The sequence below is a fragment of the Lynx rufus genome, unplaced genomic scaffold (genome assembly GCF_022079265.1).
Source record: "Lynx rufus isolate CCGP_SWC_20201006 ecotype Redwood Valley unplaced genomic scaffold, mLynRuf1.p SCAF_6, whole genome shotgun sequence".
Taxonomy (NCBI): Eukaryota; Metazoa; Chordata; class Mammalia; order Carnivora; family Felidae; genus Lynx; species Lynx rufus.
This window is the reverse complement of record NW_025814878.1, coordinates 122,661,246-122,679,460: the sequence shown is the minus strand read 5'-3', so window position 1 is coordinate 122,679,460 and position 18,215 is coordinate 122,661,246. Positions and strand designations below refer to the sequence as shown.

General features: G+C 40.3%; 1 long non-coding RNA gene across 1 annotated transcript; it reads left to right on the top strand.

The window, feature by feature from the left end:
• The first annotated feature begins 10,162 nt into the window (after positions 1-10,162).
• Positions 10,163-17,834, top strand: LOC124527979 (uncharacterized). The gene is made up of 3 exons (XR_006966043.1): positions 10,163-10,493; positions 10,666-10,778; positions 17,636-17,834. It is a non-coding gene; the product is annotated as an uncharacterized LOC124527979 (long non-coding RNA).
• The last annotated feature ends 381 nt before the right edge of the window (positions 17,835-18,215 follow it).

Genomic DNA, 18,215 nt, shown 5'->3' with positions numbered 1-18,215 from the left:
TCCGTGGGCATCTTGGACTATGAGAATGAGGGCCTTGGAGAGCTCAAAGAAGCACGATGATATCATGGAGCTAGCAAATTAGCCCTGAATTGTCTTACTTCTAGATCTTTTAAATGAGAAAGAATAAAGTTCCATCTTATTTAAGCGACTGTATTTTGGGATTTTCAGCTATGAAGCTGAATCAGATCATGATTGATATACTCTCTCTGTGTGATTTGGCCAACTGAACTTTAAGAATATAAAGTAGTTCATTTAGTGTTGTGGATTTGAGGTCTCGTCCACTGATCAGCTGAACTATTTGCTGAGACGTTGAAAAGAAACGCCTCTGTTGTTTTAGCTTGGAAGCAGCCAGTGCTGGACTTAATTAGGATGCAAGACTGATACAGTTTCAGAGTTGGGAAAAAATTCCATAATGTTTTGCCCAATTAAAATGATTATAGAGAGTACACTCCCTGTGGCAAATGGCATCTTGCCTACTGTGGGGACAGAGAAAAAAACTAAAGGTTACGGTCTGGGTGGGAGTATCTCTATCACCCATGCTCTCTGATCTAGTCTTAGTATCCAGTATTAGAAAGAAGGTGTGGTTCCACAGGTCTGATAATTTAGAAAAAAAAAAAGTCAGAAAAGTAGTCAAACTTAATATATTAAAACTCAGTTCAATGAATGTTTATTCTACTTTCTATGGGCTTACATAGGGTTTCTCAACTCTGACACTATTAACATTTTGTACCAGATAATTCTCTGATGTAGGGGGCTCTCCTATGCATTGTAGGATGTTCAGCAGCAACCCTGGTCTCAGTCTTCTACGTTCTAGTTGCACACCCCCCTTTCCAGTTGTGATAACCAAAATGTCTCCAGACATCGACAAGTGTCCCTTAGGGGTCAAAATTGCCTCCAGTGGAGAGCCATTGGATTAACACGAGGCTCAACACTAATTTCATGTTGTTTTACAATGTACAGGGCCTGCTATTCGCTGGTGTGCTGGGTGAAGAGCTACCAGTTTCCTGGAATTGGGACACAAGACCGAAGCTTATTTTAGTTACCTATACTTGATAGAAAATTTTGAAAATAGCTATACTTTAACAAGCACCCCATAAAGGTCACACACTCTCCTCAGTACTTCATATTTACTACTTATTTTGGGAAAAGTTTTTTTTAAAGCAAAACAAAACAAAACAAAACCTTGAGCACATAGATACAGAGAAGAGGTTGGTGGTTGCCAGAGAGGGGGGCGGGCCATGGGCAAAGTGAGTAAAGGGGGCCAAAAGGTACAACCTTTCAGTTATAAAATAAATAAGTCATGAAGATGTAATATACAGCAGGGTGACTATAGTTAATAATACTGCCTTGCATATTTGAATGTTGCTAAGAGAGTGGATCTCAAAAGTTCTCATCACATACAAAAAATTTTTTTTGTAACTATATGTGGCAAAGGACACTAACCAGGCTTAGTTGTGGTGATCATTTTGCTATATACGCAAACATCAAACTACTGTAATATTATATGTCAATTATACTTCAATTTTTTAAAAAAGTACAGGAAGGTACAATAACAGTTTTTCTACATTTCCTGCCCAATTTCCTTCCCCTCAGAAATTTGGTTTGTATCCAGGCCATATTTTTATACTTTTACTATGGAGATATGCATCTCTAAACAATATTTGGTGTTGCTTTGGGTATTTAAGAATATTTACATAAATGCATATCACGCATATCATAGTGTATGCAGCATTTTTGCTCTCAAAGTTATATTTTTTGTGATTCCTCCATGTTGCTACACATAAACCTGGTTATTTATTTTCACTTGTATATAGTATTCCATTGTATGAATGTAGTGCAATTTATTTAGCCACCCTTCTACAGATGGACATTTGAGTTGGTTCTAGTAAATCTCTATTATAAAATAAGACTACAGTAAACATCTTTCTATGCCTCTTTGTGCACATGTCCAACACGTGCAGGGGTTTCTTCAGAAGTAGAATTGTTGGATCCAGAGGCTGGGATTATTTTTAACTTTACTGGATAATGCCAAATTGTTCTCCAAAGTGATTGAATCAATTTACATTCCTACTAGCAGTGCATGAAAACCCCTGACTCCCCACAATCCTCTCCAGTGACTGTTTCATCACAGTTAAAAATTTTTTCTAATTTTATGGGAGTGAAGTATCTCACTCTGAATTTCTTTGCATTATCATGCTTTTGGTGAAATTGCACATCTTTTCCTATATTTGTTGGCTATAGTGGTTTGTTCCGTGGGTTACCGTTCATGTCTTTTGCTCGTTTTTCTATTGGGTTTTCATTAAAATGTTTGTTTAAAAGAATTTTAGTATGTTCCATACCAATGCTTTGTTTATTTTATATGTTACAAATATCTTCTTCCAGGTTTTTGTTTGTCTTTAGTTTTTAAAAGATATCTTTCATTGCGTTGAAGTTTTAAACCTTAGCGTAGTTTAATTCATGTATATATATTTTTATCATTTGCCTTTTTTTGGACCTTGCTTAAGAAATCATTTCCTATTCCAAGGTCATAAAGAAATTATCCTGTATTTCATAATGTTTTCATGTTTTAGTTAAACATTTATTTCTTTGAAGTCTTTTTGTGTGTATGGTATGAGGTAGATCTCATATACCATCTCTTAACCTTACAACAACCCTATGAGGAGGCATCATTCCCACTTTACAGATGAGAAAACAAAAATCTAGATAAGTGACTTGTTCAAGTTTTATAGACAGTAAAAGGCAGCAGAACCAGGACTTGAATCCAAGTTTATTTGGTCTCCAAAGGCCATTCTGTTGTACACATGGCATGATGCTCTACCAGAAGGCCAGGTACAAATAAACATGACATTTTATCTTTCAAGAAATTTTCTTGCATCCTTATTGTAAGGGTACCACTTAACTCTAAATATACCCTAGATGGGAGATGATTAAATTCACTTATTTTCCTTCTGGTGTAGAGGCTCAGGTCCACTTTGGCCCTGGGTCCTCCAAGCCTTAACCAGTTTGAAACACCAGTGGATTGGACTGAACTGGGAATTAAAAGAAAAGTGGGAGTGGCCTCAGCCACCACTGAATCTTGGAAATTCATCTGTATGTTTAGGATTCTCTTTCTTTTCTGGTCAGTTGTTCTCTGTAGATAGATATGGTAGAATCAGGGCAGAAAGAAAAGTCTAGAACAGCCGTTTGTAGCATATTACTGTTTTCCCCCATTGATTTATAAGATTGTTTCATAATATAAGACTATTAGCTCCTTTTCTGTAATTTTTATTGCAAATATTTCATCAAGTTTGTTATTATTCTTTTAGTTTGTGATATCAGTATGTTTTGACTTATCTTTGGTGTAATCAAATCTGTCAATCATCCCCATCATTTTTCTATTGCTTTTATGCTTAGAAACTCCTTATGAGCCTTAGATCAGTTTAAAATAACATACAGTTTCCTTTGGAAAAATTTTAAAGTTTTCTTTAAAGTTGCTTTTCATTATATGGTTTAATATGAAAAGTAATTCCCTTCCGTTTACCCCAACCTCCACCTCCACTCCCCCAAGGTATTTACTCTTAACAGCTTCTTGGACACCAATTCCAGAGTATTTTAATAAATGTAGAGCAGAAACTACATTTGCAGCAACAAGTCATTTAGTGGACTTTTTCACACCAATTCAGAGTTGTGTGTCCCCAAGCTGATGACTATTGGATTTAATTTTCGCTAATCTTAAGGGAGCTACAAATCTCACCAAGAGGCCACCAAACCGGCCCTGCAGCCACCTCCCTAACCTTTTCTGACCTATATATGCAGAGGCAGGAAGGTTGTGGGAGGAGCATTCGCTGGAGTAGCATTTCTTGATCTGGAGTCCTCAGGGATTTGTGGATGGAATTCAGGGGGTTCATGATCATGAGTGGGAAGAATAAGTCCGTCCTTATTTTTACTATCTTCTGGCTGAAATTTAGCATTTCCTTCCATTACGAATGTAGACAACAAACCATAGTAGTATCAGCAACACATGTAACTTTGTCACCAGTAGAAGCCACAGGTGTTTTCATGTTACACACAGTTGTTGCAGATACCTCAAAATATCATTTACACTCAGCACCACTTAGAAATCACTGCGAGGATTGTTACATGAAGCAGCATACATATTAGAGTACAAATTCAAAAAAATGTTTTTTTCCTTTGTAATATTAGTTTCCTTTGTAATATTGCATATTTTATTTTATAAACATTCTAAGAAGAGGTCCATAAGTCTTTTGACATAAGACTACCAAGAGAATCTATTCACAAGAAAGATCTGGATAGAGGGTTTGTGGTTTGGGGTGCTTCTCCCATTGGTCCCTCACAGCCAAATGAGAAGCTTCCAAGTTGTCACTAGTAGAAATTGAGTTGTGCTATCTTGCTGGTACCCCATTCAAGGTGGCTCCTCTCCCCAACCCTCAGGCTGTGATGGGCATTGCTGGGATGGTTGCCTGGGGGTGAGGCTGTGAGTGGAGATTACCTGGAGAGCATCTTCTGGGTCAGACAATAGTACCACCCATGGGTGGGCCCCTCCAGGCACAAGAGCACAACCACCAAGACAGATGAGGCTGGAAGAGTCCAGTGAAAGTGCTTTTGCCCTATTCTTCTTGTCCTCCATCCCCTCACCCCCACCCACCCTCAGAGGGGTTAGAAGCAGCAGGGAGAGGGAGAGAAAGGAAGAACCGTGCAAAAGGAGAACCTTATTCCTCCTTCCCAGATGGACCCTTGGGCCACAAGTCCAGCCTAGGATGGATGGAGGGGAAAAGCCTTTGGATGTGAATGGATATGAAATTAATCTTTGACTTAGCCTGGACTTTAATATATGCAATAGAATCTTAGTGACCAGAATGAGACTGCGTTTGAAGCTGAATGACTAAAGAGCTGTGTGTTCAGCCCAAGGAGTCGAGAAAGGAAGATTTGAAGGCAGAGGTTGAAGGAAAAAAAAAAAAAAGAAGCTATTTCATGGCATACCCCACACAGTTCAGACTGTCCATTGTACTGGTCTCATGTGCTTACATATCCATTTGTTCTTTTTTTTTACACAACTCACTTTTTTTTTTTTTTTTACTTTACTTATCTGAGTTACATATATTTTTATGGTTTCACTTTTTAAAAACATGTAACTCTTTAACTCAAGTGGAATTTTGCCACGCGGGGGGGTGGGGATGGGGGGAGAGGGCAGTGTGACTTTTACCCTGAAGTTTGGAGTCCCATTGTGACCAACCAGTCCTTGATAGTCTGCACACCTACCCGGCAGGTTTCACTGGAAAGATGTCGCCATTGCTCCTGAGGCTTGCAGGGCTCCTGTTGATTATGGTTTGGCAGACTGCTGCTCAGGCCCTGGGGGAGGGAAGGAAGGACAGCAGGCTGAGTCACGGGGCAGATACCTAATGTGTAAGGAGAATCTGAGCCAGAGCTGTGAGGGAGCGTCTGGTGGACACACTGGCAGGACCTTGGTGTCAGTGCTTCCTGCCTACGGGCCGTGGTCTGGACAATAAGGCAGGGGGTTGGGGGTGGAGTGGTTTGACTACCTCAAATGGCTGAGGCTGATGGCCAGAAGGTGGGGTGGATCTGCTGAGAGCTTTTGAAGGATCTGAGGCACCTTCCCATCTCTTCCAACCCCATCTCTTCTCAGTGTTGTGGGTAGTCGCCATATTCATCTGTCTGGTCTCCTGCCTCATTCTGTGCCCACCAGGCAAATAAGTCTTCCTTCCAAACCCACCATTGCTGTCTGTCTTCCCAGCTTGAATCTTTTTCCTTACTTTCACTTACTTCTCCATCTTAAATCTTTTTCTCTTCCTTTCATTGTGCTTATTTAATGCCTCCTCTCCTCATTTTTCTCCATTACCTCTTTTTCTTAAAAAAATGCAAAACAGAAGGATCATAGAGAATTTTCTTCCCACTTTAAACCAACCCCACGTATACCTTTAAAATTATTATATACTAAAATTTTTTATCGTGTAGTACTCCATACATACAAAAGGGTATAAAATAAAACGATCCCCTTGTATTTGGCACCCAAAATAAATATTACCACCTCTCTCCTTCCCCTCCACACATTACCAATACCTTGAATTTTTTTACGTATATTGATTTTTGATTCCTTACTCCAAGGAATAGTTTGTGGATTAAGAATGCAAGGATGGGAGGTGGATGGGAGGTAGGGGGGGCAGGGTCAAAAAGCCCCCTTCTGGGGCTCCTGGCTGGCTCAGTGGGTTAAGTGTCCAACTTTGGCTCAGGTCATGATCTCACGGATAGTGAATTCCAGCCCCACGTTAGGCTCTGTGCGGACAGCTCGGAGCCTGGAGCCTGCTTCTGATTCTGTGTCTCCCTCTCTCTCTGCCCTCCCTCACTTATGCTCTCTCTGTGTCCCTCAAAAATGAATAAACGTTAAAAAAAATTTTTTTTAAAAACCCCTTTCTGCTCACAAAGGATATGCGTTAGACTGAGGCCAGGCACAGACCCTAGATTGTTACCACTTGAATTAGATCATAACAGCCCCCTCTAAAAGGCATGCTGGTTATTTAAGTAATCTACTACATTAGCAGCCTTTACTACTATAGGTAGGGCTTCTATCTTAACTACTCATAAAAATGAAGAGAGGGTGGGAGATTCATGATTTAGCAGCATTTCGTGTAAAAACCGAGGGGCTTTGTTAACTGTAAGACTTCTATCAGCCAAAAGTGTTAAGTGGCTTTGAACGAGATGCGCAGATTGTGCTACCAGAAGTGCGATGTTCCAAACATAGGAGCAAACGCTGGAGTCACGTGACAGCCGGCCTAGCACGTGCAATGCTAAGTAAGCATCAGGGGCGCCTGGGTGGCTCAGTCGGGGAAGTGTCCGACTTCAGCTCAGGTCAGGATTTCACCGTTCATGAGTTCGAGCCCCACTTCGGGCTCTGTGCGGACAGCTCGGAGCCTGGAGCCTCCCTGGGATTCTGTATCTCCCTGTCTCTGCCCCTCCCCCACTCGTGTTCTGTCTCTGTCTCTGTCTCTCTCTCAAAAAAATGCCCCCGGAGGAACACAGGCTGGGTGGGGGCTTGAGAATGTTCCAGGGGAGGCTTCTGTGGAGGAGGGGCAGGCCTGCATAGAGAGTGCTAGAAGGACCTATGTGTGTGCTTAAATTCCCCGGATTTTACCGGAGGCCCGTTTCCTTAAGGGGCCTCCCCGTTTTTAGCTCCTCTCCATTCCCACCCTTCCACAGCACGGCCACCACGTGTCTTCCTAGAGCACAGATTGAATCATATCAGGCTCCTCCAGAAAAACAGGTGGTGGCTTCACCGTCTTCGGGATAACAACGAAACTTCTTAGCGCGTCATTAAACGTCCTGCGTGGCCTGGCGTCGGATTTCTTTCTGGGCTCAACTCCAGTGACCTCTCCAATGACATCTCATGCACACGGAGCCCGATCACAGGGCACACTTTTCTTGTATCTTGTAGAGCGTGCATTTCGCAGTCCTTTGCTCTTACCGTGCCCTGTGACTAGACTAACTCTCCTTGCATTCTGTCTTCATTGATTTTTTTTTTTTTCTTCATTCTTCCACATCGGATCCAAAGGCCTCTGTGGCGCCTTCCTTCCCAGAGTCCTCTGGCTCAGGTGATATCCTTCCTTCTCTCTCTGGGCAATTTGTTGTTGACAAGGGGTTGGATTTGCACATCTGCCTAGATGGTAAGCTCCTTAAGGTTAGGGAGTCTGTGATTAATATAGTACAGTCTGTGTATACATATATTTACAACACACTATGCTATCTATAGTCTATATTTTATATTTATATATTGTATATAACATGTTTTTATATATTTCATACACTGTATATATTATATTTTATAATTTTTTTTTGTAGCTCTTCTCTTCTATCTGAGGACAGACACACTGTGGATGTGCATTGGTTTCTTCAACTGCCTATTGGAGGAGAATACTTATAGGGAATACAATCGATGTTTCACTGACTTTACTCCTGGCCCCTGGAGTCCAATCCAGTGTAGCTCGTGAATACGACTTTAAAACTGACTTGCTGAGCCAAGTACTGAAGCCATTCAACTTTGTCTCCCAAAGAATTTCTTTCCCTCGCTTGGGAACAGGTAAGTTATATTATCTGTGTTTGGAAAAACACAGAATTAAGTCTCCATTATCAATTCTATAGTTTACCTTCAGCAGATGCTTTTACTCTCACACTAGTTTCATTGTGCCACCCAGACCTTACCTTGAATAGTTTGCAGACTACCCGTGGTGTAGACACTTATTCTAATAACATCTCAATCCAAACATCACCAGGAAAATATATTTTCTGGAAGAATATTGGCTGATGCTTTCAGACCAGAAAAGCTTTTGGATTTTTGGATGTTTCAGGTTACCTATATTAGAATCTTTACCTTTTGATCCTAATAGTCAAAAGATGATGGGGTCATTCACCTTTTTCAATGATGGATTCATAATTCCTGAAGTACCAAGTCTTCTGCATGTTGATGTAACAGGACTCATTAGGTCTATGTCTTGGTTTGACAGATATTCCCTCCATCAAAACGGTGAACAGACTGAGTAACTTCGTCTGTCTGGGCTATGGATATACAAAAGGTCTGAGAATAATCTGGAAATATGGATATGAGTTCTGTATTCTCAGCATGACTTGTTGATTCTGCAGGGTGTGTGTGTGTGTGTGTGTGTGTGTGTGTGGTGTGAGTGTGTAAGAGTATGAGTGTGAGCATGCATGAGTGCACCCATGCAAAATGAAGTTTCAGAGAAAGTAGATTCACACAGGCTTGAAGGAGGACTGAGCAGGAAGAGGTAGCAGGGCCTCTTTGGATGTTTGATCTAGGCTGTGTGCCAGCAGGAGGGAGAGTCTGGTTTGGAGAGATTCCAGGGGCAGAAACAAGGATGCTATAGAGGTGGGGTTCATGTGTTTGGAGAAGAGGGATTTTGTCCCACTTCGATTGTTCTGATCACTCTGTGTTGTAATTTATGACTCTGCATGGATGACTATCCTTCTAGACTGAGGAGGTATGCAATAGATTTTAAATAAAGTTGATTTTCAATTGGCTTGATACAGAGAGATTGGGACCTAGGAGGAAGCAAGAGCTCTGGGAAGGTGATACTTAGAGGGAGATTGGGACCTAGGAGGAAGGAAGAGCTCTGGGAAGGTGGGGACTGGGCTTGAGAAATAGAAGTGAGACCAGGTCCAAGCCTGTGTACATATGGGTTTGTACTAAATTAGTGGAATAATGTGGAACTATGCAAGTAGTTTAGGTTGCCTCTAGTTGTACTCCAAGCATGCTTTGGATTGGAGAAAAATCATTTTTTCCACTTCAAATGGCCACCTGACCTTGTTGTATTGGAGTGCACAAAGTAGGAAGTTCACGGAAAGGGTCTTGAACCCATGGCATCTCTTTGAAGGTAAATTGCTCTTGGATCTCTTTACAGTTGGAAGCAGAAAGCTATTACAGCAGCCAATGCCTTCTGCCCAAGGGCATGTTGGGATTCCTGATGAGCCCTCAATGAAATGTACTTTCTTTCCCTTTAGAAGCAAGAGTCCAAGACTCCTCTTCAGGAGTAGAGTGGAAACTGTCCTTTCTCAGGACTTTGGGTTCAGCCGTGTTTTAGTTTAGCCAACAGTCAGCTCAGGACCTTGAAGCAGAAATAACTGCATGTGTTCTAGAACTGCGAGGGATGAAGGAGGAAGGCAGTGTAAGGAGAAGGAACTGAACAGGAGGAAGCCGAGGCAAAGATACAAAGATGATCATCTTTGAGAACTGCCACCAAGGCTAAGGAAGGGACTCCAGAGATAAGAAAGGTGACATATAAGGGGTTGAGCTTGAGACAAAGTCCATCCTACCAGTGAAGCCACCAAGATGTTTAGAGAGCAAATGTGACTCACATGTGGACCAGTCTCTGGCTAATCATGTGGGCTCAAGCCTAATTTTACCGTGTGTGACTAGAGATAAAAGAAGTAGCAGTCAAAGCCATTTCATGTGAATGGAGTGATAACAACCTAATGAAGAAACACTTTTCAGCTAGGTGAAAAAGAAAACCCTTAAAAAAGTAAACGTAAATTCAGAACCATGGACTAACTGTAAAATCAGTCCTTGCCAGTATTCTAAAATATGAACCTTCCACTCAACAAATGGCTTCTGTCAACAGCACAAAGCTTGCTGCCATAACCCTGAAGGAGAGGCAGTAACAGACTTTAAATGTGGAAAAGATTGGTAACACGGAAGCAAGAGCCAGCAAGACTGAAACCAACTAGTCCTAAACCACAAACACCAGAAAAAAAGTCAACATACCATTTGTCACCATTTCACCACCAGCATTGCTTAAATAGCCTTCATTGAGGACGCTGAGCCCCCAGGTGGCAGCTGAAATCCTCAGCAGACAGTGCATTTTATTGTGGTGGCGTCCCACCAGAAAGGGCAGCTGGAAGCAGTTTGTCAGTGAAAATGTAAGAAAGAGAATCCGTGACCACTCAGGGCTTATGTTAAATATCAAATGGAGGTACTTCAAAATTTTAATTTCTTTTGGTGGGGGTGGGGGGATGGATGGAATGGAGAGAGACAAGGAGAAAAGAAAACACCACGCTTTGGGGAAAAAAAAAGAAGATATTTGGTCAGAGGGATGACTTGATCATTTTCGCTATTGTTCGGTGTTGGTTCATGCCCCCCCACAGCAGGTGAGCCCGGAGTGGCTGAAGGGATGTATATTGCCCATCTACCTCACATATGGACATGAAGTTCTTTTTGTGTCTGAGAAGACCCCTTAAATTTTCTTCTCAATAAATAGGTAAGATTTCTACCCTTCTGCCTCTCCTGAATGCATGTTGCTTGACTACACTTCATTACTTACCGATTTGGATTACCTCAAGTGGGTTAAAACAAAGAAAACTCATACTTCTCTGAAAGCCCTTTGTTCAATGGAATGCCATACTTGTCTGAACTCATCCGCCGTATTTGCCGATGGCTACTCAATGTCAAGGAGCAGAGATGAGCAGATATGTTTGCAGATTCTATGGCATACTTTCTTTAGTTACTGAAATATAAAGTTACCAAAACTATGTATCTAAATGTATATATAATATATACTAGGGTAAGGCAGAGAGTATGAGTGTGGACATTAATTTTGGGCCTACTTCCTGTCAGGTATTTTTTTGAAATTATATTACTACTTAATCCTTATAACAATCAATGAGTTATCCATTATTTCCCTCATTTTACAAAGGAAGGAATGGAGACTCAGTAACCTATTCACAATCACTTTAAAGATAACAGGCACTTTTTGCATGACAACCTGTGGTCTTTTTGTGAGACATTAGCTGCCATGATGCTGTAATTGTGTGGGGGAATTTCAGCAGTTTGAATGCTATCAGAATGAAAGCTAACTTTATGATACATTTATTGGTGTTTTCACCTCTAAACATTGAATGAATGGTGGTGGAGGGGATAATACGAAAGGACGCATTTTGGGGATCACATTGGTAGCGATTTCCTGTAATGTTTCTTCTGTAAATCTAAGTTGTCACTTAGAAAATCTGATGCAGCCGACAGTGTATAATACAGTTACTTGCATTACTGGGTAATCTGCCCATTTGTTCCCAGTTTTGATGAGAATAGACAAACTTTGGAAAAGCATGGAGACTCTTTCTTTTGATAAGAGAAGGTTGCTTCAGAGTAAAAATATTGGCAGAATACCACAGAGTAAATCCAACAAGGTAACTTAGTGCCACCTTGCAGATATCCTCAAATTATTTTGTTGGAGTTATTAAGGGAAGGAATAGATGTACAATTCAAACTCTGACTCAATCATGAAAGTAGCAGAGGTAGATACTTTAATATTTCTACAAATATCTCTTGAACTCTCAGGGTTCATTCATTTTAAGTTAACTAAAGATAGACCATGACAAAAGGCATAAAGAACTAAACTTGATTTCTTTCTTTTTTTCTTAAATTTTTAAACATTTATTCATTTTTGAGAAAGAGAGAGAGCATGTGCAGGGGAGGGTCAGAGAGAGAGGGAAACACAGAATCTGAAGCAGGCTCCAGGCTCTGAGCTGTCAGCATAGAGCCTGATGCGGGGCTCGAACTCATGGACCATGAGATCATGACCTGAGCTGAAGTTGGACACTTAACCAACTGAGCACCCAGGCACCCCTAAACTCAATTTCTATTTACTTCCCCAAGGACTAGTTATATCTCAACACTCAGTTTTTTGGTGCTAGCAAATGGTACAGGGAGATGGTAGGTGTGCATCTGAAATAATGCTTTAAGATTTCTCCTATATTTTAAATTGCTAAAAGCAGAAGCCAGGCTTAACTCTGTTTGGGCCCCTGCAGACCCAGTCTTTGCTCTGCTCCATGGCTTGGGATGCTGACAGATGAGAACTTTATCAACAGGCTTCCTTCCTCTGCCTTCTAGTTGGATACAACCAAGGGGAGGCATCTTTGCAAATCTGGAGAGTGGAAGGACACAGAGGTCTAGGCTCCCTCCCCCCTGGGTTGTGGTGAATTCAGAAGGACATCCCTCACTGAACAGTTGCCTTCTTCAGGTTCTGATAATCTACCTCTTCAGGTGCTAGTGTCTCCCCACTGTTGCTAGCCCAGGATCCTGCCCAACATCTTGTTGGATTCCCTAACTCTGCCCATACCTCCGTCAATAACCTCTTTATGAAAGTCTCCTCAAATTAGTTTGGCCATGGCACCCCACTCTTGCCTGAACCCTGACCGACTGCTTTTCAGCACAGTGCTTTATACATACATACAGAGGCTTTTAAATTCAATGAAAAAGAATGGCTTGACCCTTCTGATATTTGCATTCAAATATTGCTTATTGTAGGGTGACCAGTTGTCCCTGTTTGTTTGGGTCTGAAGGGAGCTCCCAGGATGCAGGAATTTTAGTTTTGAAATTGGGACAGTTCTGGGCAAACCAGATGAATTGGTCACTGTAGCAATACGTTTTTAAAATTTGTAATTGGTTTAGAAAAGCATTATCTTATCTTTGAAAAGATTTCTATGATCATGTTTAAGTTAAAGTTGTTTTACTAAATAGAGTATTCCCCACTAATGAGAAAATTTGTGTCTGAAATGATTCTTGTAAGGCACATCGGTGTAATGTGAGCAGAGGATGTGTTATTTTTTTTGCCTGTTCAAATCTGTTTACTCTCCAGAGGAAGTCACCCAAGGAACTAGTGAGACATCAGGGTGATGATGTATAAGTGCTTACTAAGAAGTTTTGAATGAAAAGAGAGGCAAAGTACATCACAGTGAAAAAGAGCTGCTTGAATATGGTTTCTGATTTAAAAAACACTTTTGGGCATTTTAAATGACAGTTCTCAGTATCCCTGTCCTTCCAGTGTGCTGTTATCCTGAGAACGTAGGAAGATATTTGCATATTAGGAAGAACGTATTTTATTGCTTTGTGTAACTAATTCCATTTGTTGGTATATTTTAATTCCTAAGAGATCAGTTTGAAAAGAAAAGCAACAACCTCAAACAAAGCTAATATTTTAAGAAGAAATCTTTATTTACATGTTGGGATATAGTTGGGTTATATATTTTTTTCCCATCAGAAATGTGTTTATTAAATGACAATATTAACAGTGATCATACTGCTTTTGTAAATAGGCTGCCTGGGAGGAGGAAATTCAATAGAGTTAGAAATCCACCATGATCTGAATGCTTTTCAATTCAAGATATTATTTTCTGGTAGGAGAGCTTTTGACTATTCACTGTAGGAAGCCAGAATTGCAGATATGTATCCCTTTACTCCTGCCACTCACTCTCAATCTTCTTGATCTACTTCTGTTCCCCAAATCATTGTTCTCTTCTAAGAGCTGGACAAGTCACTTAAAACAAATTGGTAATATTGGCTGTGGTTTAAATTAGAATTTAGTAATTTACCTGAGGTGTGTTTGGAGAGCTCCCTTTGGTATTGTCTCTGAAATGGCTGTTGTCAACATTGTTTTCTGACTATAAACTTACTATAAGGAATGTGTGAAAGATATTGACCTAAGTGTATTAAATTTACCTCATTGCAATAAACATTTATTGAGTGCCTACTATGTGTAAGAGGATAATAGAAAATCAGACTTCATAAAAGGAGGGTATCACTTGAAACATCACACAGATGGAAAGAAAAAAAAAACAGTAGTCACTCATTTGGGTTAAGTTTTAAAAAATTACATTCTGTATATTCATAGCTATTTTTAGACCGAGTTTTCAAGATTGGATTCCTCTTTTCTTTTGTAACCTTGTGCAATTTGTAAGAGTTTAACTCCATGTTCATAAGTAACATTTTTTTTTTCTTCAGAGAAATGTGAGAACATGAAATAAGATCCTAGAGTCCCACAGTAAATTTTCCATGGCCTCCGTGGCTTGTCCACAGATGTGACTTGCAGGATTATTATGTGTTGCTCGTGGCTGAGAATGTAGTAGAATTTCAGTTTAATGGACTTAGTAATAATTATTGGGTCACACTCCTGGGTTGCTGTTGCCATCCAAATGGACTGCAGAAATGAACACAGAGGTCAAAGAACCTGTGCCCCTGTTCAACACAGACAGGAGCATCTGGTCCAAATGTGAATTTTCTTTGGTGGCAGAGACCACTTTCTTTCTCCATAATGGCAATAGGAAATGTGCTGGGGGAAATGACAAAAGATTGTCAGAATGGAAGTTTGGGTGACCATTCCAGTGAAGAAATTGTGCTGACAAAAAACAGATCAAGAAAATCTCACATTGCAAGTGGGCAGATTATCTGATCATAACTTAAAATGCCTCATCCTGGCTAATAATGGTGTGTTTTGAGGTTTATCAGTCAAGGGTCAGCCCATAATAGTTCTTCTGCCTTTGTTGTCTTCATTATAGCTTCATTTCTTTGGCTCCAGACGTTATTTTCATGTTCATGAAAATGAGTCATTAAAAGCCGTAAAAAGTGAATATCTTATTGTTTAAAGCAATTAAGTAACAGTCTGCTCAGGTCTTGTAAGAATGGGGTCAAGATAGGTGTATGGATGGGGAGGGAGGCCACCTGACGTGGGAGGAGTACTTAAAGGGGGGGCAAGATTCAGTCAAAGTTTAAACTGTTTGATGTTACATTTTGTCCAAGGACAATATGTATTAATACAGTTAAACATATCTTTTTTTCTCCTTTTTTAAAAAATTTAAATTCAGGTTAGTTAACATATAGTGTAGTATTGGTTTCAGGAGTAGAACTTAGTGATTCATCACCTATATATAATTCCCAGTGCCCATCCCAACAAGTGCCCTGCTTAATGTCCATTACCAATTTAGCCCATCCCCCAGCCAACACCCCTCCAGCAACCCTCAGTTTGTTATCTGTATTTAAGAGCCTCTTATGATTTGCCTCTCTGTCTGTTTTTTATCTTATTTTTGCTTCCCTTTCCCTATGTTCATCTGTTTTGTTTGTTAAATTCCACCTATGAGTGAAATCATATATTTGTCTTTCTCTGACTGACTTATTTTGCTTAGCATAACACATATCTTTTGACCCTGAATTCCACTTTAAAAACGTTTATATTAAGAGGGGTGCCTGGGTGGCTCTGTCTGTTAAGTGCCCGGCCCTTGGTTTTGGCTTGGGTCATGATCTCATGGTTCATGAGTTTGAGCTCCCCCATTGGGCTCTGTGCTGTTGGTGTGGAGCCTGCTTAGGATTCTCTCTCTCTCCCTTCCCTGCTCGCACTCTCTCTCTCAAAATAAATAAACTTAAAAAATTTTTATATTAAGGAAAACCCAACAAAATACATGCACAAAGGTGTTTATCACAGTATCATTTAAAAGCAGTTAAAAAAATTTTTTTAATGTTTATTTATTTTTGAGACAGAGAGAGACAAAGTATGAATAGGGGAGGAGTGGAGAGCGGGAGACACAGAATCTGAAGCAGGCTCCAGGCTCTGAGCTGTCAGCACAGAGCCCAACGCCGGGCTTGGAACTCAGGAGCCGTGAGATCATGACCTGAGCAGAATTCGGATGCCCAACTGACAGAGCCACCCAGGTGCCCTTAAAAGCAGTTTCAAAGTGAAAATAATTTGAGTGCTTATCAGTAAGGAGTTGGGATTCTCTGCAGGAATCCAAAATGTTGATGTAGATGTGTATTTCATGTAAGGCCATGGTGTATTATTTAAAGAGAAAAAATACCAAAAAATATGTCTAACATCATCCAATTGTTTTTAAAAAAATACCTGAGTTAAAAAAAGAATCAATATATAGATATAAATTTGCATTAATTACATAGAAAAGCTTAGTACTATAAAATATTTTTTCTGAATAGTAGGTTATATGAATATGAAATATGAATGATTTTTTAAAATTTGTTTTATACTTTTAAAATAAAAAAATTGTACACGTATTACCTTAAAAATCAGAAAAACAACAAAAACAAACAAAAAACTTTTCATTTTAAGAACTGAAATACAACTTTGCCTAAGCAGAAGTCCCTAACTGTAGGTCCTGGGTGCCTCAGCTGTGGCAGGAAGTCTCTTTGCTAGGAAATTAAAACCCCCAGCTGCACGTGGGCTCTGGGAGCTGTAGCAGTAAAAGTATCCTAGTAGTCAAAACAGGAGTCAAACAGCTGAGAACACACTCTTTCAAACATGACTTTGGACCCTACTTCTCACCCACCTCTCTCTTCCTGGTTTCTGTCCCATGTCCTCACTGCCTGCTAATGCTTACATCTGAATGCCCCACTGATTTCAAACTCAACATTCCCCAAACTGACTTAGATCTCCACCAGGTCTTTTTTTATGGGATGTAATCTCTCCCTCATTTGACCTTCCATAGTTCTTTGTAGCCTCTGTTGGGGCACCTATCTCCTGCAACCTGTATCGTATTGATTTGAGCACTTGTCTTATTCCCCTTGCAGAACAAAAGCTCCTTGAGGCAGTGTTTTTGTCTTACTCCTGGCTGTCTACCCTGAGGCCCCTCGTTCCATGCTTTTCTGATGGGAGGCACCCAAAACCATGTACAGTAAATCAATGACAGGACGGACAGATGACTTCTGCAGGTTGCTAGCTCTCATGACATCTGGGCTTGCTTGTTATTTCTTAGCCATGTAGAAAACCACTTTCTCGTTCAATTTCATCCTGTCAAAAATCCAGGCATGCCTTAGTGAAGATAAGGCAGAACAAATTAATGCTGCCTTCTCTGATATTTATAAACACAGGGTATAGGATGTGCTATCATTTGACTTGGAGGAAGTAGAAAATGGAACCCAGCCAACTATTTCTTAGGTCATTAAAAGTTATTAAAGAAAGCAATAAGAGACATGAAAGTAACCATAGCAGTAAAGGGGAAGCTCTAGCTACAAAAAAATTAATTTAGAAAGGCCAGATAGAAGATTCAGAGAATGGAAGGAGAATTCAAGAGAGGAGGAAAGGAGAATGCAAGAGAGAAGGAGTTGTCAGAACAGCTCTGGAATGATAACTGTAGAATAACCAGAATGCTTCTGAACAATTTCTAAACAGGTACCAGTACGATTACTAGTTTTAAATAAAAAGGGGTCCCTCTAAGAATTCTGCCCTACTGGATCAGAACAAATTCAGGTGCTGGAAGGTCTTACCATTGTTTCTCTTCAGAAATAACTTCCTAGTAGTATTCCCTGTATCTCCAGCTCTTATTTCTTCTTTTCCCCCAGGCTGGTCCGTGTCCTGCCTGGAATGCCATAAAATTCTTCTGAGGTCTCTGCGTTCTCTGATCACCACCTGCAATTACAATCCCCACAAGAGGAATTTACTAAAGTAATTGGAAAATGAAGTCTCACAGCATTTAACTACTTTCCACAAGGTCCATATTGAATTTGAGAGTGAGCCAGCGTTTTGTGCTTGTGTGGTGGAAGCAATAAATATCATTAAGCACTGCATCAAAGTAGCAATGCATTTAAAACGATAAAGGATAAAAAACAATTTTCAAAATTGTCAAACTTGCTCTTCTCCACCTCAGTAGATGTCAATATCTTGCTTACTTGCAATGTATCATGAAGTATTGCAATATATTAAAGAGTTAGTAAGCCAAATGGCCTCATGTTCATCATGAGGGTGGGAAGACTGCCATTTGTGATCATGAACATTTGTGGGCATACACCTTAAGGACCAATTCAGTGTCTCTCTTTCCCTTTTGTAATAGGCTAGTGGACATAACAATGACAGTGAGATGGTCCTTGTTCTCAAGTGACCTTCAGCGTAGTAGGGAGACAAAGACATAGGTCTTATACAAAA